Here is a 25,728-nt window from a genome sequence, read left to right as displayed (position 1 = left end):
TGAGAATTTTCCTGTAAAAAACAAGTTATTTTAATTTGCTCCATAGCTCAGTGAACACAAGGCTGTTTGGCTCATTTCAGTCACGAAGAGGAATAGTTTTGCAGCTGTTTCTGATTAATATACAATGCCATGCTGGTGGGTGGTATCGTTCAAATAAAACCCAGCCCTGAAGTGAAACACAGGTTGAAAATAATTTGTATGTCATATCATAGGAATAGATTCCGCATTCACATAGATTTGCACAAAGTGGGCAGTTCAGATTTGTCACTTCAAGCCCAAATATATCATGCTTATTGACTAAAATCATTGTGCAACATCATGGGTAAACTCAATGTGTTTCTACTGGTGTGGGGCGTTTAATCTGTCTCGCTCTTCATTCTTTCACTCTGTTTTCCATCTTTCCTTTCTTAGTGCTGATATTATTCTTGACATTTCTTCTTGCGGCCGCGACTTCTGTCGCTCTTTTGAAATGCAACTGCTTCATGTTGTGGCAGATATACAGTTGAAGTCGGAAGTTTACATACACCTTAGCCAAATACATTTCAACTCAGTTTTTCACAATTCCTGACATTTAATCCTAGTAAATATTCCTTGTTTTAGGTCAGTTAGGATCACCACTTTATTTTAAGAATGTGAAATGTCAGAATAATAGTAGACAGAATGATTTATTTCAGCTTTTATTTCTTTCATCACATTCCCAGTGGGTCAGAAGTTTACATACACTCATTTAGTATTTGGTAGCATTGCCTTTAAATTGTTTAACTTGGGTCAAACATTTCAAGTAGCCTTCCACAAGCTTCCCACAATAAGTTGGGTGAATTGTGGCTCATTCCTCCTGACAGAGCTGGTGTAACTGAATCAGGTTTGTAGGCCTCCTTGCTCGCACACACTTTTTCAGTTCTGCCCACAAATTTTCTATAGGATTGACGTCAGGGCTTTGTGCTGGCCACTCCAATACCTTGACTTTGTTGTCCTTAAGCCATTTTACCACAACTTTGGAAGTATGCTTGGGGTCATTGTCCATTTGGAAGACCCATTTGCAACCAAGCTTTAACTTCCTGACTGATGTCTTGAGCTGTTGCTTCAATATATCCACATAATTTTCCTACCTCATGATGCCATCTATTCTGTGAAGTGCACCAGTCCCTCCTGSAGCACATTTCTCCAAAAAGTACGATCTTTGTCCCCATGTGCAGTTGCAAACCGTAGTCTGGCTTTTTTATGGCGGTTTTGGAGCAGTGGCTTCTTCCTTGCTGAGCGGCCTTTCAGGTTATGACGATATAGGACTCGTTTTACTGTGGATATAGATACTTTTGTACCTGTTTCCTCCAGCATCTTCACAAGTCCTTTGCTGTTGTTCTGGGATTGATTTGCACTTTTCACACCAAAGTACGTTCATCTCTAGGAGACAGAACATGTCTCCTTCCTAGGCGGTATGACAGCTGCGTGGTCCCATGGTGTTTATACTTGCGTACTATTGTTTGTACAGATGAACGTGGTACCTTCAGGCATTTGGAAATTGCTCCCAAGGATGGACCAGACTTGTGGAGGTCTACAATCTTTTTTGGCTGATTTTATTTTATTTTCCCATGATGTCAAGCAAAGAGGCACTGAGTTTGAAGGTAACCCTTGAAATACAACCACAGGTACACCTCCAATTGACTCAAATTATGTAAATTTGCCTATCAGAAGCTTCTAAAGCCATGACATAATTTTCTGGAATTTTCCAAGCTGTTTTATGGCACAGTCAACTTAGTGTATGTAAACTTCTGACTCACTGAAATTGTGATACAGTGAATTATAAGTGAAATAATCTGTCTGTAAACAATTGTTGGAAAATGTTCTTGTGTCATGCACAAAGTAGATGTCCTAACCGATTTGCGAAAACTATAGTTTGTTCACAAGAAATGTGTGGATTGGTTGAAAAACGAGTTTTAATGACTCCAACCTCAGTGTATGTAGACTTCCGACTTCAACTGTATTATCCTACGTATTATTCCTACTGGGGAAGAAACAGTCATCCCTAAAACCTTGTTGATTTCACACATGTTGGCTGCATGGCTGTGTAAATGTGTCTCTGTTTGAGACATGAGTTTGCATACTTGTGAAAGATGAACTTTCTCATAAATCATGCATTGATGAGTTTTCCAGGAAGTTATACATGCAGTTAGGATTTGACCGGTTGTGGACCAGAGTTCACATTTAGCTCCATGCCCAGCTGTGTCTTTATCCCCCAGTACACTACAGTACAAACTCCCTGCTTCCTGTTGTCCCCCCCCACACACACACACACACGCATGCCACTCTCCATACATAGCCTACTGTACAGTAATCTCTACCCCTCATTAGCACTATCTGAGGAAGAAGAACACTGAACTCTAGTTCGGTGTGTCAGGGAAACTGACTGGGCTTTACATTTTTAAACCTCACTCCCAGGATATGTTGAGAACTGCAAATCAACGTTGTATATGTGTGTGTCTGTGCTCACATTAGTGAGATGGGCTGATCCTTTGTGCCCCAGGGTGAATCTCATGTCGGGACTTCACTAGTGTCCAACTAGCCTGACACCATCCCCCTGACACCATCCCCTTCCCCACTCTGTACTGTAGTTCATTACTGTGTACCCCATGAGGCTGTCCTGAGGTGTCCCCCATCCACCCCTTTGTTAGTGATGTACACTGTAGAGGAGCAAGGCACAACTCAGGGCATTAACTCTGGAGCTCTGACACACTCTGGCTATCACACTGGTTTCCACACTGTCTGGTTGGTGACATTATAAAGCTTGCCCCTCTCTGGCCCACTCTGGACACTTCTATAGATTCCAATTTGTCAGTTTTAGCGCCCTCAAGAGTTTTAAACATCAATCATGAACTTGGGTTTTTCCCGCAATGTCTTTTTATTATTATTATTTTGATATATATTTAAGCGTAAAAGAAACAGGAAATGGCATTGGGAGAGAAGGATGGAGTGAGATATGTGGAATGAGAGAGTAGGCAGAGCGAGCAGACAGAAAGAGTGGAGAAGAAGGGATTGGGACAAGCCTCTAAGCCTCTTCAGCATAGTGTTGCACATCTGGGCCACAACCCGCCTTTTTTATCGAAACCAGAGAGAAGTTGGACAAAGTAAAAAATGACGCTAATCTCCCTGAGGAGACTGAGATAAAACAGCCCAGTTGTGGCAGCAGCAGCGTTTAGTGGAGGGGGATAGGGAGGCGAGGGCGCGCGAGCAGGGAAGGAGGAGAGGATGTGTGTGTGTGTGTGTGTGTGTGTGTGTTGTGGTGTTGCTTGTGTGTGTGTGTGTGTGTGTGTGTGTGTGTGTGTGTGTGCGCATGGGGGTTTGGGACTGGGGGGGTCCCTAGATGCTGTCAGTCCACGGTGTCACATTGCCCTCTAGTGGTGATGTTGACTTTCTCTGTTTTTCTGTTGAAGACTGCTGGAGAACAGCAGACTACAGGGAGCTGTTCCAGCACAGAGACAGACAGAGCCTCCAACAGGCTGTAGGTTAGCTCAGAACCCCTCTCATCTTAGTGGGCATTTCTGTGCCTGTCTGTCAGACTGTGCATACAGTATGTTCAGAGATTGAGAGCTCTGTTGTTTTCCTCTGCCTTGATAAGACTAGTCTATGTTCTGTCCCATTCCCTTTACAGCCAGCACGGGGAAAGGCTTGTGTACTTCCGATGGGAGAAAAAAAAATTGACTGGTGACAAATGCCAGATGCTTCAAATGTCCAAATTCAATATGTTAGCACTTACACAATATTTACCCAAGGGTTGTTTTTGAGCCCTGGATTTCTTGGTTGACTAGATTTGAGTAATACAACAACAACTGCAGCCAATGCCAAGAGACAGGAAAACTGTCCTTCTGACTGTCCCAGTATGCCTTAGACAGCTGTACATCATCCACAGTTATCGGGCATACAGGGAATATGTGCGCTTAAACCAGCTACGTTTTAGCGATGTTCAGGGCTGTGGTTGTATTGAAAGTACCGTAATATTTTGTCATGTCTATGTCTAGGGAGGTAGGTAGCCTAGCGGTTAAGAGCGTTGGGCCAGTAATCCAAAGGTCGCTGGTTCGGATCCCAGAGCCAACCAGGTGAAAATCTGCCGATGTGCCCTTGAGCAAGGCACGTAACCCTAATTGCTCCTGTAAGTCACTCTGGATAAGAGTGTCTACTAAATGACTAAAATGTATCAATTTGTTATTACATTGTAGCAACTTGATTATAACAGTGTCGTAAATCTATTCAGTAAGAGTATGTACTTTTGTTCAGAACTTTTTGTTTTCATGTTCTTGACTGTCTTCTGTCTGTGCATAGTTGTGTGAGCGTGTGTGTGTATGAGCGTGTGTGTGTATGAGCGTGTGTGTGTGTGTGTGTGTGTGTGTGTGTGTGTGTGTGTGTGTGTGTGTGTGTGTGTGTGTGTGTGTGTGTGTTATACCATGGTATGTAACTCTAGCCCAGTTTGTTGCTCTCAGGAGTAACACAGATGTTTCTCCCTGGAAAACAAACAGAACAGAGGCCCTTTCTCCAGGACGGGACTATCAAAATAAAAGATGGCCCCGACCCCACCTCCTTCTCGGGCCTGCTGTTTCATGGGGCGCTTGCAGAGGTGCATTTTTCTGTCGGACACGTACTTTTACACAAGTCTGCTCTCACATGTGCTCAGTTCTTATATTCTTTCATCTTGTCGATTTTCTTGGGCAGTTGCTGAGCGTGCGTGTGTGTGTCTGGTCCCTCCATTAGTATTGGAGCTATGGGTGGTTGGTGGGACTCAGGGGGTGATGACTCCAGACTGCAAGATATTTAGAATCCTGAGGGGGAGGGATAGGGGGAGACATGGGAGCAGAGGAGAACAAACTGTGCCACCCCCCTCCTCCCTGCTCCATGATTTATGGCCCTTTCCCTAAATGCACTGCGTCACTCCACAGGGGCGTCCTGAGCCGACAGGACTAGGAGAAGACCTCGGGGGGAGAGAGTGAAAGACTGAAAGACAGAGAGCGAGAGAGATTCTGAAAGACACAGACAGACAGAGAGACAGACACAGAGAGCGAGAGAGAGATATTCTGAAAGACAGACTGACAGACAGAGGGAGAGATTCTGAAAGACAGAAAGAAAGACCAAGAGAGAGATTCTGAAAGACAGACAGCCAGAGAGAGACAAACAGACAGACAGTGAGAGATTCTGAAAGACAGACAGACAGACAGACAGACAGACAGACAGACAGACAGACAGACAGACAGACAGACAGACAGACAGACAGACAGAGATTTTGAAAGACAGACAGACAGATTCTGAAAGACAGACAGAGAGACAGATAGAGAGAGAGATTCTAAAAGACAGACAGACAGACAAAGAGAGAGATTCTGAAAACAGACAGCCAGAGAGAGAGACAGACAGACAGTGAGAGATTCTGGACAGACAGACAGACAAACAGACAGACAGAACAAGGTGGATGTGATTAAGAGAAAGTGCACATTGATAAATGAGAGGGGTAAATAGTGCTGTTGAATGGAGAGAATGGTGAGAGAGAAAACAAGCTGTTTGAGCTGTGAAATTGAAGAGGATGTCATAAATAAGCAGAGTCCTGAGTCTGTCTCCATGGGCTGAGCGGACGTTGTATTTCTCAGATTAGAGCAGCACTGTGACAGCTCTGTGAGCATCACCACTACTCGCTTCATGCAGAGCCGTGTGTGTGTGTGTGTGTGTGTGTGTGTGTGTTGTGTGTGTGTGGTGTGTGTGTGTGTGTGTGTGTGTGTGTGTGTGTGTGTGTGTGTGTGTGTGTGTGTGTGTGTGTGTGTGTGTGTGTGTGTGTGTGTGTGTGTGTGTTTGTGAGCGTGACTATTTTGTGGGTCTCTCTGTGGTCTTTACAGGGGACAATAGCTACCATTTATCATTACTCATTCAAACAGGAACGATGCTCCAGCACCCTCATTTGGTCAATTGTGGTGTGTGTGTGTGTGTGTGTGTGTGTGTGTGTGTGTGGTGTGTGTGTGTGTGTGTGTGTGTGTGTGTGTGTGTGTGTGTGTGTGTGTGTGTGTGTATTGTGTGTGTGTGTTGTGGTGTTTGGTAATGGGAAGTCCAGGTGCAGAGACTCTGTCCCGAGGGAGGAAGCTCTTGTTTACTCATATTTAACCTTGTGTTCGACTGCCTGCTCCTATAACCCCTTTAAACATACACAGTCATACTGTATACTATATTTCTGCCCTGCTATAGCTGCCCCGGTCAACTGTAAGTGTTGATATTGTGAAGTGGAAACGTCTAGGAGCAACAACGGCTCAGCAGCGAAGTGGTAGGCCACACAAGCTCACAGAACGGGACCGCTGAGTGCTGAAGCGCGTAACGCGTAAAAATCGTCTGTCCTCGGTTTCAACACTCACTACCGAGTCCAGACTGCCTCTGGAAGCAACGTCAGCACAAGAACTGAACAATGCGCAATACCAAGCGTCAGGTGGAGTGGTGTGACGCTCGACAGGCCATTGGACTCTGGAGCAATGGAAACGCGTTCTCTGGAGTGATGAATCACGCTTCACCATCTGGCAGTCTGAAGGACAAATATTGGTTTGGCGGATGCCAGGAGAACGCTACCTGCCCCAATGCATAGTGCCAACTGTAAAGTTTGGTGGAGGAGGAATAATGGTCTGGGGCTGTTTTTCATGGTTCGGGCTAAGCCCCTTAGTTCCACTGTAGAGAAATCTTAACACTACAGCATAAAATTACATTCTAGACAATTCTGTGCTTCCAACTTTGTGGCAACAGTTTGGGGAAGGCCCTTTCCTGTTTCAGAATGACAAGGACCATGTGCACAAAGAGAGGTCCATACAGAAATAGTTTGTCGAAGATCATTGTGTAAGAACTTGACTGGTCTGCACAGAGCCCTGACCTCAACCCCATCAAACTAATTTGGGATGAATTGGAACGCTGACTGCGTGCCTGACCTAATCGCCCAACATCAGTGCCCGATCTCGCAAATGATCTTGTGGCTGAATGGAAGCAAGTCCCCAAAGCAATGTTCCATCATATAGTGGAAAGCCTTCCCAGAAGAGTGGAGAATGTTATAGCAGCAAAGGGGGGACCAACTCCATATTAATGCCCATGATATTGGAATGAGATGTTAGATGAGCAGGTGTCTACATACATTTGGCCATGTAGTGTATGAGCTTGTGAATAGCCTCATACCCTTTGTTTTTATTATCTCAGTAAAACTTGCAGTGTCTCCCTTCAGAATTATTGTACATTTTATTTTAATAACATGGATAGTTACATTCTCACCCTGTAGTGTGTTGTATGGCAGAGTCCAATGCAGCCAGAAGGGGGCATTGTTTCCCTGTGTGACGGACACTAATGACATGTGCCGTCTATAAAGTAACACTACCTCGAAGAGGTTCTGGAAGAGTTTTGGTCCATCCATGAGACATACAGTAAAATAGTATTTATTCATGAAGTATCCAATGTCGGAGACTGTGATATGATCAAATACAGCAATACATTCACTCTGAAACAATTATTATTGCAGCAGTGGTTTGAGGACTGCCACCTCACTGTATGGTTGAATAGTTTATGAATGGAATTCCAGAGTAGGTTTTCCAGGGTAGTCCAGTAGGGGGCACAACAGACCTAGATTCTCTTCCTGGAAGTGAACCACCTGTAAAGGATGACGCTGTGGCTTTGAGTGACCAGAGAACAATCTGTGATGTCCAGACAGTTTTCATGACAATGATTCATGTTTGAGATAGCAGATCCTGACCCAGCATTAAACAGCATGTCTCTGTATTTACATTTAAGGCCAGATTAAGCCTTGACTAAAAAACATTTTCAAAGGAGATTTTAAAATGCTTTTTAGTTCAGGATTAGGTGTAATGGACTACAGTACCAGTCAAAAGTTTGGACACACCCACACTCATTCCAGGGTTTTTCTTTATTTTTACTATTTTCTACATTGTAGAATAATAGTTAAGACATCAACACTATGAAATAACACACATGGAATCATGTAGTAACCAAAATATATTTGAGTTTCTTCAAAGTAGCCAACCTTTGCCTTGAGGACAGCTTTGCACACTCTTGGCATTCTCACAACCAGCTTCATAAGGTAGTCATCTGGAATGCATTTCAATTAACAGGTGTGACTTGTTCAAAGTTCATTTGTGGAATTTCTTTCCTTAATGTGTTTGAGCCAATCAGTTGTGTTGTGACAAGGTAGGGGTGGTATACAGAAGATAGCCCAATTTGGTAAAAGACCAAGTCTATATTATGGCAAGAACAGCTCAAATAAGCAAAGAGAAACGACAGTCCATCATTACTTTAAGACATGAAGGTCAGTCAATCCGGAAAATTTCAAGAACTTTAAGTGTTTCTTCAAGTGCAGTCGCAAAAACCATCAAGCGCTATGATGAAACTGACTCTCATGAGGACCGCCACAGGAAAGGAAGACCCAGAGTTACCTCTGCTGCAGAGGATAAGTTCATTTTTTGTTTTTAAAATATTTTTTATTTAAACAGGTAGACCAATTGAGAACAAGTTCTCATTTACAACTCGACCTGGCCAAGATAAAGCAAAGCAGTGTGACAAAAAACAACGACACAGAGTTACACATGGGATAAACAAAAGTACAGTCAATAACACAATAGAAAAATCTATATACAGTGTGTACAAATGGAGTAAGGAGGTAAGGCAATAAATAGGCCAATAGTAGCGAAGTAATTACAATTTAGCAAATTAACACTGGAGTGATAGATGTGCAGATGATGATGTGCAAGTAGAAATACTGGTGTTCAAAAAAAGTTTATATAAACAATATGGGGATGAGGTAGGTAGTTGGATGGGTATTTACAGATGGGCTGTGTACAGCTGCAGCGATCGGTAAGCTGCTCAGATAGCTGATGCTTAAAGTTAGTGAGGGAGATATAAGTCTCCAACTTCAGCGATTTTTGCAATTCGTTCCAGTCATTGGCAGCAGAGAACTGGAAGGAAAGGCGGCCAAAGGTAGTATTGGCTTTGGTGGATGACCAATGAGATATACCTGCTGGAGCGCATGCATGAAGACCAGTGAGCTGAGATAAGGCGGAGCTTTACCTAGCAAAGACTTGTAGATGACCTGGAGCTAGTGGGTCTGGCGTTGAATATGAAGCGAGGGCCAGCCGACGAGAGCATACAGGTCGCAGTGGTGGGTAGTATATGGGGCTTTGGTGACAAAACAGATGGCACTGTGATAGACTGCATCCAATTTGCTTAGTCGAGTGTTGGAGGCTATTTTGTAAATGACATCGCCGAAGTCGAGGATCGGTAGGATAGTCAGTTTTACGAGGGTATGTTTGGCAGCGTGAGTGAAGGAGGCTTTGTTGCAAAATAGGAAGCCGATTCTAGATTTAATTTTAGATTAGAGATGCTTAATGTGAGAGTTTACTGTCTAGCCAGACACCTAGGTATTTGTAGTTGTCCACATATTCTAAGTCAGAATCGTCTAGAATAGTGATGCTAGTCGGGCGGGCAGGTGTGGGCAGCGATCGGTTGAAGAGCATGCATTTAGTTTTACTAGCGTTTAAGAGCAGTTGGAGGCCACGGAAGGAGTGTTGTATGGCATTGAAGCTCGTTTGGAGGTTTGTTAGCACAGTGTCCAAAGAAGGGCCAGATGTATCCAGAATGCTGTCGTCTGCGTAGAGGTGGATCAAGGAATCATCCACAGCAAGAGCGACATCATTGATATATACAGAGAAAATAGTCGGCCCGAGAATTGAACCCTGTGGTAACCCCATAGAGACTGCCAGAGGTCCAGACAACAGGCCCTCCGATTTGACACACTGAACTCTATCTGAGAAGTAGTTGGTGAACCAGGCGAGGCAGTCATTTGAGAAAGCAAGGCTGTTGAGTCTGCCGATAAGAATACAGTGATTGAATGAGTTGAAGGCCTTGGCCAGGTCGATGAAGACAGCTGTACAGTACTGTCTTCTATCGATGGCGGTTATGATATCGTTTAGGACCTTGAGCATGGCTGAGGTGCACCCGTGACCAGCTCGGAAACCAGATTGCACAGCGGAGAAGGTACGGTGGGATTCGAAATGGTCAGTGATCTGTTTGTTAACTTGGCTTTCGAAGACTTTAGAAAGGCAGGGCAGGATAGATATAGGCCTGTAACAGTTTGGGTCTAGAGTGTCACCCCCTTTGAAGAGGGGGATTACTGCAGCAGCTTTCCAATCTTTAGGAATTTCGGACGATACGAAAGAGAGGTTGAACAGACTAGCAATAGGGGTTGCAACAATGGCGGCAGATAATTTTAGAAAGAGAGGGTCCAGATTGTCTAGCCCAGCTGATTTGTACAGGTCCAGGTTTTGCAGCTCTTTCAGAACATCTGCTATCTGGATTTGGGTGAAGGAGAAATGGGGGAGGCTTGGGAAGTCGCTGCGGGGGTTGCGGAGCTATTGGCCGGGGTAGGGGTAACCAGGAGGAAAGCATGGCCAGCCGTAGAGAAATTCTCAATTATCGTGGATTTATCGGTGGTGACAGTGTTTCCTAGCCTCAGTGCAGTGGGCAGCTGGGAGGAGGTGCTCTTATTCTCCATGGACTTTACAGTGTCCCAGAACATTTTGGAGTTAGAGCTACAGGATGCAAATTTCTGTTTGAAAAAGCTAGCCTTTGCTTTCCTAACTGGCTGTGTGTATTAGTTCCTGACTTCCCTGAAAGTTGCATATCGCGGGGACTATTCGATGCTAGTGCAGTACGCCACAGGATGTTTTTGTGCTGGTAAAGGGCAGTCAGGTCTGGAGTGAACCAAGGGCTATATCTGTTCTTAGTTCTACATTTTTTGAAAGGGGCATGCGTATTTAAGATGGTGAGGAAAGCACTTTTAAAGAACAACCAGGCCTCCTCTACTGACGGGATGAGGTCAATATCCTTCCAGGATACCCGGACCAGGTCGATTAGAAAGGCCTGCTCGCAGGCAATGATACAGGCAATGAAGTAGTGATCGCTGAGATCCTGATTGAAAACAGCAGAGGTGTATTTGGAGGGCAAGTTGGTCAGGATAATATCTATGAGGGTGCCCATGTTTATAGATTCAGGGTTGTACCTGGTGGGTTCCTTGATAATTTGTGTGAGATTGAGGGCATCTAGCTTAGATTGTAGGACTGCTGGGGTGTTAAGAATATCCCAGTTTAGGTCACCTATCAGAATGAACTCTGCCCCCCATCTATCTTCAATCAATTCACATATGGTGTCCAGGGCACAGCTGGGAGCTGAGGGGGGTCTATAACAGGCGGCAACAGTGAGCGACTTATTTCTGGAGAGATTAATTTTAAAAATTAGAAGCTCGAACTGTTTGGGCATAGACCTGGAAAGTATGACAGAACTTTGCAGGCTATCTCTACAGTAGATTGCAACCCTTTAGCAGTTATATCTTGACGGAAAATGTTGTAGTTGGGGAAATCTCAAAAAGATTTGGTGGCCTTCCTAAGCCAGGATTCAGACATGTCTAGGACATCAGGGTTGGCGGAGTGTGCTAAAGCAGTGAGTAAAACAAACTTAGGGAGGAGGCTTCTGATGTTAACATGCATGAAACCAAGGCATTTACTGTTACAGAAGTCTACAAATAAGAGCGCCTGGGTTAACACCTACATCACCTGAGGAACAGAGGAAGAGTAGGATGAGGATACGGCTAAAGGCTATCAAAACTGGTCGTCTAGTGCGTTGGGGGCAGAGAATAAAAGGAGCAGAATTCTGGGCGTGATAGAATAGATTCAGGGCAAAGTGTACAGACAGTGGTATGGTAGGGTGCGGGTACAGTGAAGGTAAACCTAGGCATTGAGTGATGATAAGAGAGGTTGCATCTCTGGAGGCACTAGTTATGCTAGGTAAGGTCACCGCATGTGTGGGAGGTGGGACAAAAGAGGTATCTGAGGCATGTTGAGTGGGGATAGGGGCTCCACAGTAAAATAAAACAATGATAAATACCCTAAACAACAGTATAAAAGGCATATTGACATTAGAGAGAGACATAAAGCTAGGCATTAAGCAATCACAGGTTTGATTGGGAGAGCTAGCTAAGACAACAACGGGTAAGAAAACAATAGCTAATCAGCTAAGACAACAACAACAGGTAAAATGACGGGCAGAGAGGGTCAGTTAACTACACACAGGGCCTGAGTTCGAGGCTGGGGCCGACAGGTAAACAAAATAAACATAAATGGAGTACAGTGATTAATGAACAGTCCAGCAGGCATCAGCTATGTAGCCAGGTGATCATAGTGTCCAGTCAACAGCAATAGATGAAACAGGGAAGTCGTTACTACGCTCGCAAGCGGGGACATGACGTTCCTAAAGTTTGCAGGCCAGGGCTAACAGAAGCGTCGTCACCGACGTCCGACAAAGGCCGGTTGAGGGCACATCGGACGGAATTACATCTTGATGGATTGGCGGGGCTCCGTGTCAACAAAGGCTCCAGGCCAATTGGCAAAAGAGGTATTGTAGCTGGAGAAATTTTGTTTGCTAGCCGAGAGATGCGCCTGGCTCGAGGCTAACTGGTGCTAGCTTCAGGACAAGGGCGTTAGTCACTATAGCCACTCGGTAGCAGCTAGCTAGCTGTGATGATCCGATGCAAAGGTCCAGAGCTTACGGCAGGAATCCAGTAATGTAGTGGCTTCTAGTCATGTTAGTGAAGAGTCCGGGAGGTATCAGCTGTGTAGCCGAGTGATCATAGGGTCTGCTGAGCAGGCCGGGAGATGGGCCTGTCTCAAGGCTAGCTTCAGGGCTGGGCCACTCTGGAGTAATGGTCCAGAGCTTACGGCAGGAATCTGGTGAAGTAGTGCAGAAAAGCAGTCCGATATGCTCAGGGTTGATATTGCGCTGTGCAGACTGGCGGGTATTATCCAGGCTGAATGCAGCTGGTGTCTGAGCTAAAGGTAAAGGCCGTAGAGTTACCAGTCTCAGAAATTACAGCCCAAATAAATGCTTCACAGAGTTCAAACAACAGACACATCTCAACATCAACTGTTCAGAAGAGACTGCGTGAATCAGGCCTTCATGGTCGAATTGCTGCAAAGAAATCACTACCAAAGGACACCAAAAAGAAGAAGAGACTGGCTTGGTCCAAGAAACACGAGCAATGGACATTAGACTGGTGGAAATCTGTCCTTTGGTCTCCTTTGGTCAAATTTGAGATTTTTGTTTCCAACCACCGTGTCTTTGTGAGGCGCAGAGTAGGTCAACGGATTATCTCTGCATGTGTGGTTCCCACCGTGAAGCATGGAGGAGGAGGTGTGATAGTGTGAGGGTACTTTGCTGGTGACACTGTCAGTGATTTATTAAGAATTCAAGGCACAGTTTACCAGCGTGGCTATCACTGCATTCTGCAGCATTCTGCAGCGATATTCCATCCCATCTGGTTTGTGCTTAGTGGGACTATCATTTGTTTTTCAACAGGACAATGACCCAACACACCTCCAGGCTGTGTAAGGGCTATTTGACCAAGAAGGAGCGTGATGGAGTAATGCATCAGATGACCTGACCTCCACAATCACCCGACCTCAACCCAATTGAGATGATTTGGGATGAGTTGGACCGCAGAGTGAAGAAAAAGCAGCCAACAAGTGCTCAGCATATGTGGGAACTCCTTCAAGAAAGTTGGGAAAGAATTCCAGGTGAAGCAGGTTTCCAAGCGTGTGCCAAGCGTGTGCAAAGCTGTCATCAAGGCAAAGGGTGGCTATTTTGAAGAATCTCAAATATAAAATATATTTTGATATGTTTAACACTTTTTTGGTTACTACATGATTCCATATGTATTATTTCATAGCTTTGTTGTCTTCACTATTATTCTAGAATGTAGAAAATAGGAAAAATAACGAAAAACTCGAATTAGGTGTGTCCAAACTTTTGACTGGAACTGTACCTGGGAGAGTTCAGTTGAGGGAAAACGGCCCCATACTGAACTGTCAAGCGGAAAACATGTAAGAAGACCTACACAATGTAGGTCCAAATCAAAGGCGTCCACATGCCACCGGTAAACGGTGCTCACATTGTGTGAACTCCAGTAGCTTTACAGATTAAGAAGAGTTGAGGAACTATTTGGTTACTTTGTCTGAGGAATGAAGTTAAATATAGGATCTGTGATGAACTTTCTTTCACTCAAGAGTAAGCTGCTTGGAATTGAAGGGTGTTGGAAACACATGACACAAACTCACTTGTGCATCCATGTAGATTCACACATACAGTGGGGTCTGAAACTATTGACACCATTGATAAAGATGAGATAAAATAAATTATTAAAATACTGAGCTATATTGTATGCTCAAAATATTTGGTCGGAGACTGAGGTGGCTATTGAATAATGTTGATTCTGTAGCCTATGGACCATTTCTTTGTGGATTTTGATTTGTGGTTGGGTTTATTGTCTTGCTGGAAGATCCACTTGCAGGCAAGTTTCAGCTTCTTGGCAGAGGTAACCAGGTTTTTGGCTAAAATGTCCTGGTACTGGGTAAAGTGTATGATGACATTGAATGACATTGACCTTAACAAGGGCCCCAGGGCCAGTGGGAGCAAAATACCCCCATAACATCAAAGATCCACCACTATATTTTACAGTAGGTATGGGGTTATTTCCTGCTCATGCGTTCTCATTTCGACGCCAACCCCTCCACTGGTGTGCATGGCCAAAGAGCGCTATTTTCATGTTATCCAGCAAATGTAAATGCCAGGACTTTACTAAACAGCATTTGGATAGGAACCACCGGTGCTTTGGTCAGATGACATGAAAATAGAGCTCTTTGGCCAGCCACACCAGTGGTGGGTTTGGCATCTAATTTGTTGTTGTTTTGAAGCTCATTTCCTGCAATTCTACATAGTTAAAAAATACTCCTTATATCTTTTATGTAGTATATTTTATGATGATAATAATAATGGATAAGGAAAATAAAGTCTAGACCTGATTTCCATGTTATTCCACTACATTTACATTTGAGTCATTTAGCACATACTCTTATCCAGAGCGACTTAGAATTAGTGCTTTTATCTTAAGATAGCTGGGTGAGACAACCACATATCACAGTCGTAGCACATTTTCCCTCAACGTAGTTATCTGCAAAGTCAGTGCTGGTAGGAAAATACAACCTATATGGATCCTGCTAGGAGAAGGGCGCCGATTACAATCAGGAAGAGGAATGTAGCCAGGCCAATAGCCATGTAGGGAACTTTGGGAGGGAAAAAGGTAGGGTAAACGGTAAGAAGATTGGATACATATATAAACCAAGATGACCACAAGTTACAATGTGTCATATGATGTGATATGGCAGAGATCTCCAACCCAAAATTAAATCTAGAATCGGCTTCCTATTTCGCAACAAAGCCTCCTTCACTCATGCTGCCAAACATACCCTCGTTAAACTGACTATCCTGCCAATCCTGGACTTCGGCGATGTCATTTACAAAATAGCATCCAACACTCTATTCAGCAAATTGGATGCAGTCTATCACAGTGCCATCCGTTTTGTCAACAAAGCCCCATATACTAACCACCATTGCGACCTGTATGCTCTCGTTGGCTGGCCCTCGCTACATATTCGTCGCCAGACCCACTGGCTTCAGGTCATCTATAAGTCTTTGCTAGGTAAAGCTCCGTCTTATCTCAGTCACTGGTCACTATAACAACACCCACCCGTAGCATGCGCTCCAGCAGGTATATTTCACTGGTCATCCCCAAAGCCAACACAACTTTGGCCGCCTTTCCTTCCAGTTCTCTGCTGCCAATGACTGGAACGAATTACAGAAATCACTGAAGTTGGAGACTTATATCTCCCTCACTAACTTTAAGCATCAGCTGTCAAAGCAGCTTACCGATTGCTACAGCTGTACACAGCCAATCTGTATATAGCACATCCAACTACCTACCTCATCCCCATATTTAATTGATTTATTTTCTGCTCTTTTGCACACCAGTATTTATACTTGCCACATTCTCATCTGCACATATATCACTCCAGTGTTAATTGATAAATTGTAATCACTTCGCCACTATGGCCTATTTATTGCCTTACCTCCTTACTTCATTTGCACACACTGTATACAGATTTTCTATTGTGTTATTGACTGTACGTTTGTTTATCCCATGTGTAACTCTGTGTCGTTGTTTTTGTCACACTGCTTTGCTTTATCTTGGCCAGGTCGCAGTTGTAAATGAGAACTTGTTCTTAAGTGGCCTACCTTGTGAAATAAAAAAATTGAAAAGATGGAGATTACTGTAAAATGGCTAAACTATGGGTGGTTGGGAGGCTACCAAATATGTTTTATTATTATAATTTATATCAACCCTCAATTAAATTATACATTTTCTTTCAGACGTGGTTTCAAATGCATGTGTATTTGGGGGTTAGGGGTTAGGGAAAGTAGTTTTTTCAATGGGAATCAATTGTTGGTCCCCAAAAAGTCCTCACAAGTATAGTAAGGCATGTGTGTGTGTGGGGCTGTGGTTATGTAACTTATGGTAAATGTATGAGACAGGAAGAAGGGTAACAGACCGATTTATCCATGCAGCTAAAATAATGGCGCTTCACTACCTCCTGAAGGTTTCTGATGGGGATTACATTATTAAACAAGGATCCATTTAGTGTCAAAAAGTACACAACCCCCGCTCTTACTTTGTTTTATATTTAAAGCAAAATACTGTTGCAAAACTGTAGTACTTTGTGTCTTCATCAGAAATATATAACCACTGCTTTTATGATACACACTCATTCAGACACTCACACATATAGGCATAACCACACACCACTATAATTGTAGAGATGGGAAGTTGTTGGGAAAGTGACAGGGAAACTGAATGTGGCACCAGATCAAAGAGCACACCTCTGACTGTAGTGTATGAGTTGGGTAAAGGCATCCCTCACTCTAAAGCTGTGGGCATTGCAGTAAAGTTGATGCTGAAGATAACAAAAAATGTTTGTGTGTGTGTGAGACGGGAGGAGATGTTTGATGCAAGCTAGTGAGTGAGTGAGAGTGAGAGACACTGTGACAGTGAGAGAGACTGTGAGAGTGAGAGAGATTATTCTCATTCTGTGCAGCAGATATTCTGTATTTGTCTATGAAGTGGTCTCAAGTTTGTTCTTTAGTACCTTGTTGAATGACAGAATCTAGGTATTTTCTTGTTTTGACTGCGTATGATCAGGTGTTAGAATCAAAACAGTCCTTAAGTGTCAATATTGACAGCCAGTGCGTGCGTGTGAGGAGGCGCCACAGATTAACTAAGGTAGTGGCCTGATTACTTCCAGACCCTTGCAGTCAGACAGTTAAATTACAGCTGCCTGTGGCAAATTGAGCAAATCATTACCCTGTGATTAACAGCCACTGTCTCCACAGTCATCACACACAGTGGCCTACTTGCAGGCCCATTCTGATTGAATGACCTTTATTTCTGCTTAGATCTACACTCATCTACACTCATTCTCATTCTCCCCTTCACAACTCTCACTCCCTAAATCACACACACACACACACATAAACCTCGGAGTGGGCTGGTCCCATGCTCCTGCCTGCTGCTTGATCTCCTCATGGCTTTTTAGAGAGTGCAGGACATCTGAGGATGATGATCACTGACCTACATGCTTATCTATAAACACAAAGCTCTGTGCTGTACAGTCTGTCCTCACGATGGAAAATAACATCCCATGTCCTTACCTATTTTGCGTTTGTTTTCTCATCTCTGGGGAAGTACAGACAGGAGCTCCGACAAACCATGGAAACGTGAGCACCTCAACATAACACACACACCTGTGGATATGCTTCGATCTCATCCACAGTGGCATACTTTGATACGCACGTTGGACACTCAGAAAGAGGTGAGAAGTGTTGGGTGCTGTGAGAGTATAGAGAGTGTGTAGACCAGTCTCTCGGGGCCCGTCTGTAGTCTGACTCGGTCAGTCTGAGAGATTCAGCAGTACAGACAGAGGCCTGTGGAAACACTGTAGACTACAGAGATGAGCTCATTCACAGCTCTCAGCCTCAGATTTGACTATGTCCAAAATACCTAAGGAAAGGAGGACTAGCCAGCCAGCTATCTATCCCTATCTCAAACACAGCGAATACACTCATAGATCCACGAGAGAGAGAGAGAGAGAGAGAGAGAAGGAGAGAGACGAGCAGAGAAGAGAGGGAAGGGATGAAGAGAAGAGAACCGAGAGAGAGTGGAAAAGAAAAAAGGAAAGGAAAAAGAGCGAGAGAGAGAGAGAGGAGGAGAGGAGAAGAGAGAGAGAGAGAGAGAGAGAGAGGAGAGAGAGAGAGAGAGAGAGGAGAAGAAGGAGAAGAGAGAGAGAGAGAGAGAGAGAGAGAGAGGAGAGAGAGAGAGAGGAGAGAGAGAGAAGAGAGAAGAGAAGAGAGAGAGAGAAGAGAAGAGAGAGAGAGAGAATCCTTGGCCTCTTTAGCTGGTCTTGTGTTCTCTGTCAAGTGCCTCAGATCACAGTGAAGAGGATTAGGGTGTAAAACCGGAATCTGGCCATTCCAACTTCAGGAATTCTTTGTCTTCGGGAAATCATTAAGACCAGTCAGGCCATTATAACTGGACTGATGGGCCGTTTTGTTCATTCAGAGCTTACGTCCGAACTCTGACCCCTGAAGAAGTGTGTGAGACAGGGTCATTGGGCTAGCTATGTGTCATGGGTTTCCTGTGCCAATACATTCTCATCAAATGAGCAGTTGCGTGAGTACAATAATCCAATAAGAAAATGTGTAAAAGAATAACTTACTGTTTGCCCAAACCATGGCTTATGGTTAGTACATGGTTAGTACATATAGAGGTAATACTGGGATTCATGATATTCACACTCTAAAGCTCTGTCACAATATTCCTGTCAAAACATGCAAGTGTAACAATATCCCAATTCATAACTGCTATTTTCCTATGTAAAACAAATAAATCACACTCTAAATCAAAAAAATATAATGTATGAACAATATTTCAGTTCATAACAATTTTCCAATGGTTTAGAAAAATAGCTTTGTCATGACGTTTGTAGATAAACAGCTACACATTCTTTGGGACTATTAGTGTATTAATGTTGTACTGTTAGGCGTTTACTGCACTGCTGGAGCTATGAGCGAAAGCATTTCTCTGCACCTGCTTTAACATCTGCAATTTTTGATTGAATTCTTTTTTATTTGACATCGTATCGTATCTGACAGTGTATCATTTGAACTGCTCTCTCCATACTTAATGTACTCCTTCACCGTGCTTCTTCTCTCATTGGCCACTGCTCACTCCGCCCAACAGCTCCACGTACAGCTCCGACCAACCCTGACTTCGAGTGACCACAGTGTACTGGCTAAGTTTACTCTAGATCCTGACCTCAGACCCCACCACTACTGCCCCTCTGTGTCTCAGCAGGTCTGACTGTAGAGCAGCAACACATAGCGTCTGGCTGATGAAGAGATGTTGTCCACTGGACCATACATTACCGTGTTACCATGGGGATGACAGGGTAGACCGGATGCTAGGTTGTTCCCTGGGACATGACAAACACCTAGCTTTACAGAGATAACTAATATTCATGATGTGTTAAAAGAAGCCCACTTCCTTACCCCTCACCTACTCATATTGTATTTCCCTACTCCTATGCAGTATACTCTTCCTCCTGCACACTCTGTCAGTGGGATGCAGGAGCCAGGCCGGAGCTCCCAGTGCCCAGCCAGCATTCCACAGGGGATTAAGTGGAAAGACTTTTATATAAGCTCTGACGGTTCCTCATCTCCAGGGTTCCATATCCCCAGGAATCTGTGTTTCGGTTTCTCTTCCTTTGAAGAAGCAAAAGCACCTCCTCTCCTCTTTTCTCACACCAAAATAGAATTTCGTTCAGGTTACAAAACCAGCCCAAGTTATTTATAGTTGGTTCCACTGTCTGTTCTCCACATTCCAGTGAGACTTCTGGAACGATTAGTCTTCTATTCTGTGGTTGGATCTCCGGGGTAGTGTTTGGGAGGTTATTAAAGAGACAAACGGTGTACTCCTTTTTTATTTTATTTTTTTATTTTACACCCTTTTTGATCTTGTCTCGTCGCTGCAACTCCCCAATGGGTTCAGGAGGCGAAGGTCGAGTCATGTGCCCTTCGAAACATGACCCGCCAAACCGCACTTCTTAATCCGGAAGCCAGCCTCACCAATGTGTCGGAGGAAACACCGTTCAACTGACGACCGAGGTCAGCCTGCAGGCGCCCGGCCCGCCACAAGGAGTCGCTAGAGCGCGATGAGCCAAGTAAAGCACCCCCGGCCAAACCCTCCGCTAACCCGAACGACACTGGGCCAATTGTGCGCCGATCACGGCCGGTCGTGATACAGCCCGGGTCTGTAGTTATTGATCCCGGGTCTATAGTGACGCCTCTAGCACTGCAATGGGAGGCCCACAAACTGTGTACTCTAATTCAATATTCTCTAGTGGAGTGGATCCTGAAAGAAGAGCTGGGTGCTGGTGATGAGTAATAAGTTATAGACCGGAATGTCTTTTGTTCTTCCTCATATTCTTTCCAGAAGGACAGTTTATGCTCATAATTCACTAGTTAGAGCTGAGAGACTGTGTGTGCGTTTGTATCTATGCCTTTAAAGCTTTGAGTCAGCGTGTAGCAACAGAGCAGAGTATTTTATTGGTTATTTCTCCTTCTTTGTCTCTCCTGCTCCTCTATTTCTGGCACACTAATTGGTGGTTAGCTGGTAGGTTAGATGCACCTCTGCACGTCACCTATTATGCACATCTCGCTGAGTTCCCCCTGCCTACCCAGCTACTCAGCATCGCCTCCCAGGTCCTACTGCTCTATTAGACCTCATTAAGAATGTTCCAGAAAGTCTACATCGGTCACTTCCTGTCACACTGCCTGTGCATGTTCTCACTGATCTACTAACACAAACTATTACATTATCTCACTCGCACTCTCCCTCCCTCTTTTTCTCCCTCTCCTCTCCTCTCCTCTCCCTCTCCCTCTCCCTCTCTCTCTCTCTCTCTCTCTCTCTCTCTCTCCCTCTCTCTCTCTCCTCCTCTCTCTTCGCTCTCCTCCTCTCTCTCTCTCTCCTCATCTCTCTCTCTCTCTCTCCTTCTCCTCCTCCCTCTTTCTTCCTCTCCTCTCCTCCTCTCTCCTCTCTCCCTCGCTCCCTCTCCCCTTTCCCTCTTCCCTCTCCCCTCCTTTCCTTCTTCTCCCCTCTTCTTCTTCTTCTCTCCTCTGCTCTCCACCCACTCTTTTCTCCTTCTCTCTCTCCCTCTCCTCTCCCTCTTCTCTCTCGATCCCTCCTCTCTCCCTTCTCTCTCTCCTCTCCTCTCTCACCCTCCTCTTTTTCGTCTCCCTCTCCTCTCCTCTCTCTCCCGCTCCGCCCATCCCTCCTTTTTCTCCTCTTCTCTCTTCCTCTCTCTCTCCGCTCCTTCTCTCCCTCTCTCTCCTCTCTCTCTCTCTCTCCTCTCTCTCTCCTCTCCCTTATTTTCTCCCTCTCCTTTCTCCTCTCCTCTCCCTCTCCTCTCCCTCTCCCCTCTCTCATCTTCTCTCCCCTCTCTTCTCTCTCCTCTTTCTCCCTCCCTCTGTCTCTCTCCTCTCCTCCCCTCCTCTCTCTCTCCTCTCTCGCTCTTCTCCTCGCCTCCTCTCTCCCTCTCCTCTCCTCTCCTCTCTCTCTCGCCTCTCTCATCTACTCTCCCTCACTCTCCCTCTTTTTCTTCCCTGGGCGTGTGGCGGCGCGTGTGGGCGGTCGCGGCGCGTGCTCGCGGTCGGGGCCCTGCGCCGGGGGCGCGGCGCGGTCGGGGGGGGGGCGGCTCTCCTGGCTCCTCGTGGGGGGGGGCTGCGCGCGGGCGTGGGGCCGGCTCCTGGCGGGGGGGTGCGTCTCGCCGCGGGGTGCGTGCTCGGGCGGCGGGGTGGCCCCTCTCCGCGTTGGGTGGCCGCTCCCGTGGGCGGTGGGCGGGGCCTCTCCTCTCTCTCTCTCTCCCTCCCTCTTTTTCTCCCTCTCCTCTCTCTCTCCTCTCCTCTCCTCTCCTCTCTCTCTCCCTCTCTCTCTCTCTCTCTCTCTGAGTAGCAGGGTTCATTGTGATACTAGAGGTTAGGGGCAACATCACATTAGTTGTGAATTGATAATGGATCTGGTAAATGGACCTAAAAGCTCTCTATTAGCTCTCTATTTCTGTTGTACCACAGAAACCTCTTACTGTACGTTGTACCTGCACTCGCGAGGCTATTACAGGCACAGGGCTATTGCATGGACAAACAGTCATAAACCATATACACACACTATGCATTTGTAGTAATAGGAGCAGACACACAATTCATGCACAAATCCCAATTGTTTCCCATTTTAAGTATTTAGGAATATTTAAAATGGCAGACAAAGTATTCACACCACTTGATTTTTTTCTCCACATTTTTCCGTGTTACAGCCTGATTTTAAAATTGATTAAATTGAGATTGTGTGTCACTGGCCTACACACAATACCCCATAATGTCAAAGTGGAATTATGTTTTTAAACATTTTTACAAATGAATTAAAAATGAAAAGCTGTAATGTCCTTAGTCAATAAGTATTCAAACCTTTTGTTAAAGCAATCCTAAATAAGTTCAGGAGTAAAAATGTGCTTAACAAGTCACATAATAAGTTGCATGGACTCTCTGGACTGTGTGCAATAATAGTGTGCAATAATAGTGTTTAACATGATTTTTGAATGACTACCTCATCTCTGTACCCCACACATACAATTATCTGTAAGGTCCCTCAGTCAAGCAGTGAATTTCAAACAAAGATTCAACGACAAAGACCAGAGAGGTTTTCCAATGCCTCGCAAAGAAGGGAACCTATTGGTAGATGAGTAACATTTTTTTTAAAGCAGACATTGAATATATCTTTGAGCATGGTGAAGTTATTAATTACACTTTTCATGGTGTATCAATACGCCCAGTCACTACAAAGATACAGGTGTCCTTCCTAACTCAGTTGCCGGACAGGAAGGAACCCGCTCAGGGATTTCACCATGAGGCCATTGTTGACTTTAAAACAGTTAGAGTTTAATGGCTGTAATAGGAGAACTGAGGATGGATCAACAACATTGTAGTTACTCCATAATACTAACCTAAATGACAGAGTGAAAAGAAGAAAGCCTGTACATAATAAAAATATTGAAAAAAATTGACCCTGTTTGCAAAAGGCACTAAAGTAAAACTGCAAAAACTGAAATGACCTTTATGTCCTGAATATAAAGTGTTATGTTTGTGGCAAATCCAACACAGCACATCACTGAGTACCACACATTCATATTTTCAAGCATGGTGGTGGCTGCATCATGTTATGGGTATGCTTATCATCAGCAAGGATTAGAGAGTTGTTGTTTTTTAATGATAAAAATAAACGCAATAGAGCTAATCACAGGAAAAATCCTAGAGGAAAACCTGGTTCAGTCTGCTTTCCAACAGACACTAGGAGACAAATTCACCTTTCAGCAGGAAAGTAACCTAAAACACAAGGGCAAATTTACACTGAAGTTGCTTACCAAAATGATATTGAATGTTTCTGAGTGGTCTAGTTACAGTTTTGACTTAAATCGGCTTGAAAATCTATGGCAAGACTTGAAAATGGCTGTCTAGCAGTGATCAACAACCAATTTGACAGAGCTTGAAGAATTCTAAAAATAATAATGGGCAAATATTGTAAAATCCATTTGTGCAAAGCTCTTAGAGACTTACCAAGAAAGACTCACAGCTGTAATCACTGCCAAATGTGATTCTAACATCTATTGACTTGGGAATGCTTATGTAAATACGATATTTCTGTATTTAATTTTCAATACATTTCCAAACATTTCTAAAAACCTGTTTTCACTTTGTTTTCTACACACAATACCCCATACTGACAATCTATTTAATCAATTTTCAATACAGGCTGTAACGCAGCAAAATGTTGAATCAGTCAAGGTGTATGAATACTTTCTGAAGGCACTGTATGTCCTTCCTTAGATAAAACCATTGGCAGAAACTTTAACCGAACATTCAATTCAATTCAACCTCAGTAGATGGACTAACATCATAGTTGCTTTACCCGTCAGAATATCTATTGTCAAAATGAATATTGCGACGGCTGAATTTCTGTAGTTCAATGCTTCCCTTGTCTCCCCCTTCTGCCTATTGGAATAAAATCCATAGTCTGGTTTCAAACTGTATTTGGCAAGGTAAGCGATCTCGGAGAAAATGAAAAAAACGTACAAAGAAGGAAAGACTTAGGAGGACTATTCATAGCTAACTTTAAATTGTATTTCCAGCCACTAGCATTTCGTCCCATCCTAAATTGGTTTAGACATGATTTTTCCACCCCTGGCTGAGTATAGAGAGAATGGTGTTGCCTATTGCCCTGAAAGACGTGGTCTCTACTGATATATCCCTTCAACAATGTAAATGATGCGTCGGTCCTATTATTGCTCACACAATCTTTATTTGGTGCAAAATTGACAAATGTAACTGGGATTTAAAATGACATGCCCATACTCCAATATTACACAATAATGCCTTGCTATTTGGAGGGTGGCCTTTTGCATCCTCCCAATGGTCCAAATGGGGAATCCCTACCCTTGCCCATATCATGGACAGTAAGGGTTTGAGAAAATTCCAAGATTTGAAAGATACATACACATTACCAGGCAACTCCTTTTTTCTATATTTACAACTTAAGCCAGCTATTCTGGCCTATGGAGTCCCTTGGGAAACCAAACTGCCAAACCATCCAATGATGGGATTTATAAATAAATTATCTGGGTTCCTGAAGGACTGATCTCTATAATATATATTTTTTTACACTTTTGGAAAGCTCATATTCTGAGCTAGCCATTATAAAAGTATGGCCCACAGATCTAAGAGAATCTGAACAACCTTTTAAGTGGAACAGACTGTATTTACACCAAGGAAACGTTTTAGGATTAAATTGGCCCCAACTACCAACTGTTCACTGTGTTCCCTAAATCAGGTAGGAACTTTCCTTCATGTGACGTGGGCGTGCCCTGCAGTTAAATGCTTCTGGGAAAAAGTTACAACATTTATCAGAGACAATTACTGCTGGCAGGCAGCACTGCCACGAAAAATATGTTGGCTCTTAGATGGCAATCACCTCACTCTCTCCCAATTCACCAGTGGATACAGTTACTATTAGAAGGTATAACTTTATAATTATCGACAGTCAGAATGAATGGTACCAGTCAAGAAACAATTGAGGCCTGGACAAATATACTTGACTCTGTTTATTTGTATGTGTTTTTTCTTTTTTGCAATCTATAAAGCCCAAACGTACAAACAAAATATATACTGTATACAGTATAGAAAATGTTTACTGGGAATCAAAATGGCATGCCCATTCTCCAATATTTCAAAATGCCTTGCGATCTGGAGTGCGGACTTTTGCACCCCCCCAATGGTCCAAATGTGTAATCCATACCCTTACCGATATCATGGACAGTAATGGTTTGAGAACATCATGTTTTGTACACTGAGTGGTTCTAAATTAACAGTTGTTTAGTAGTTTGAAAATGCTCTTTCCGTGACATAGACTAACCAGGGGAATCTAGGTGAAATCTATGATCTCTTATTGATGTCACTTGTTAAATCCACTTCAATCAGTGTAGATGAAAGGGAGGAGACATGTTGTGGGTTGTTGGATGGAGACATGTTGTGGGGATGGGGTAGGTGGGTGGTTGGATGGATGGAGACATGTTGATGGAATGGGGTGGGAGGTTGGATGGAGACATGATGGGGTGGGTTGTTGGATGG

General features: G+C 44.1%; 1 protein-coding gene across 1 annotated transcript in view; it reads left to right on the top strand.

Annotated features, from left to right (window-relative positions):
• The window catches only part of LOC111972308 (sec1 family domain-containing protein 2), a 164,314-nt gene that overhangs the window by 120,816 nt on the left and 17,770 nt on the right, over positions 1-25,728 (top strand). The gene's annotated exons all lie outside the window — the stretch shown is intronic.

This window comes from Salvelinus sp. IW2-2015, linkage group LG13 (genome assembly GCF_002910315.2).
Source record: "Salvelinus sp. IW2-2015 linkage group LG13, ASM291031v2, whole genome shotgun sequence".
Lineage (NCBI taxonomy): Eukaryota > Metazoa > Chordata > Actinopteri > Salmoniformes > Salmonidae > Salvelinus > Salvelinus sp. IW2-2015.
The sequence above is the reverse complement of the archived record's forward strand: the minus strand, read 5'-3'. Positions and strand labels throughout refer to the sequence as shown.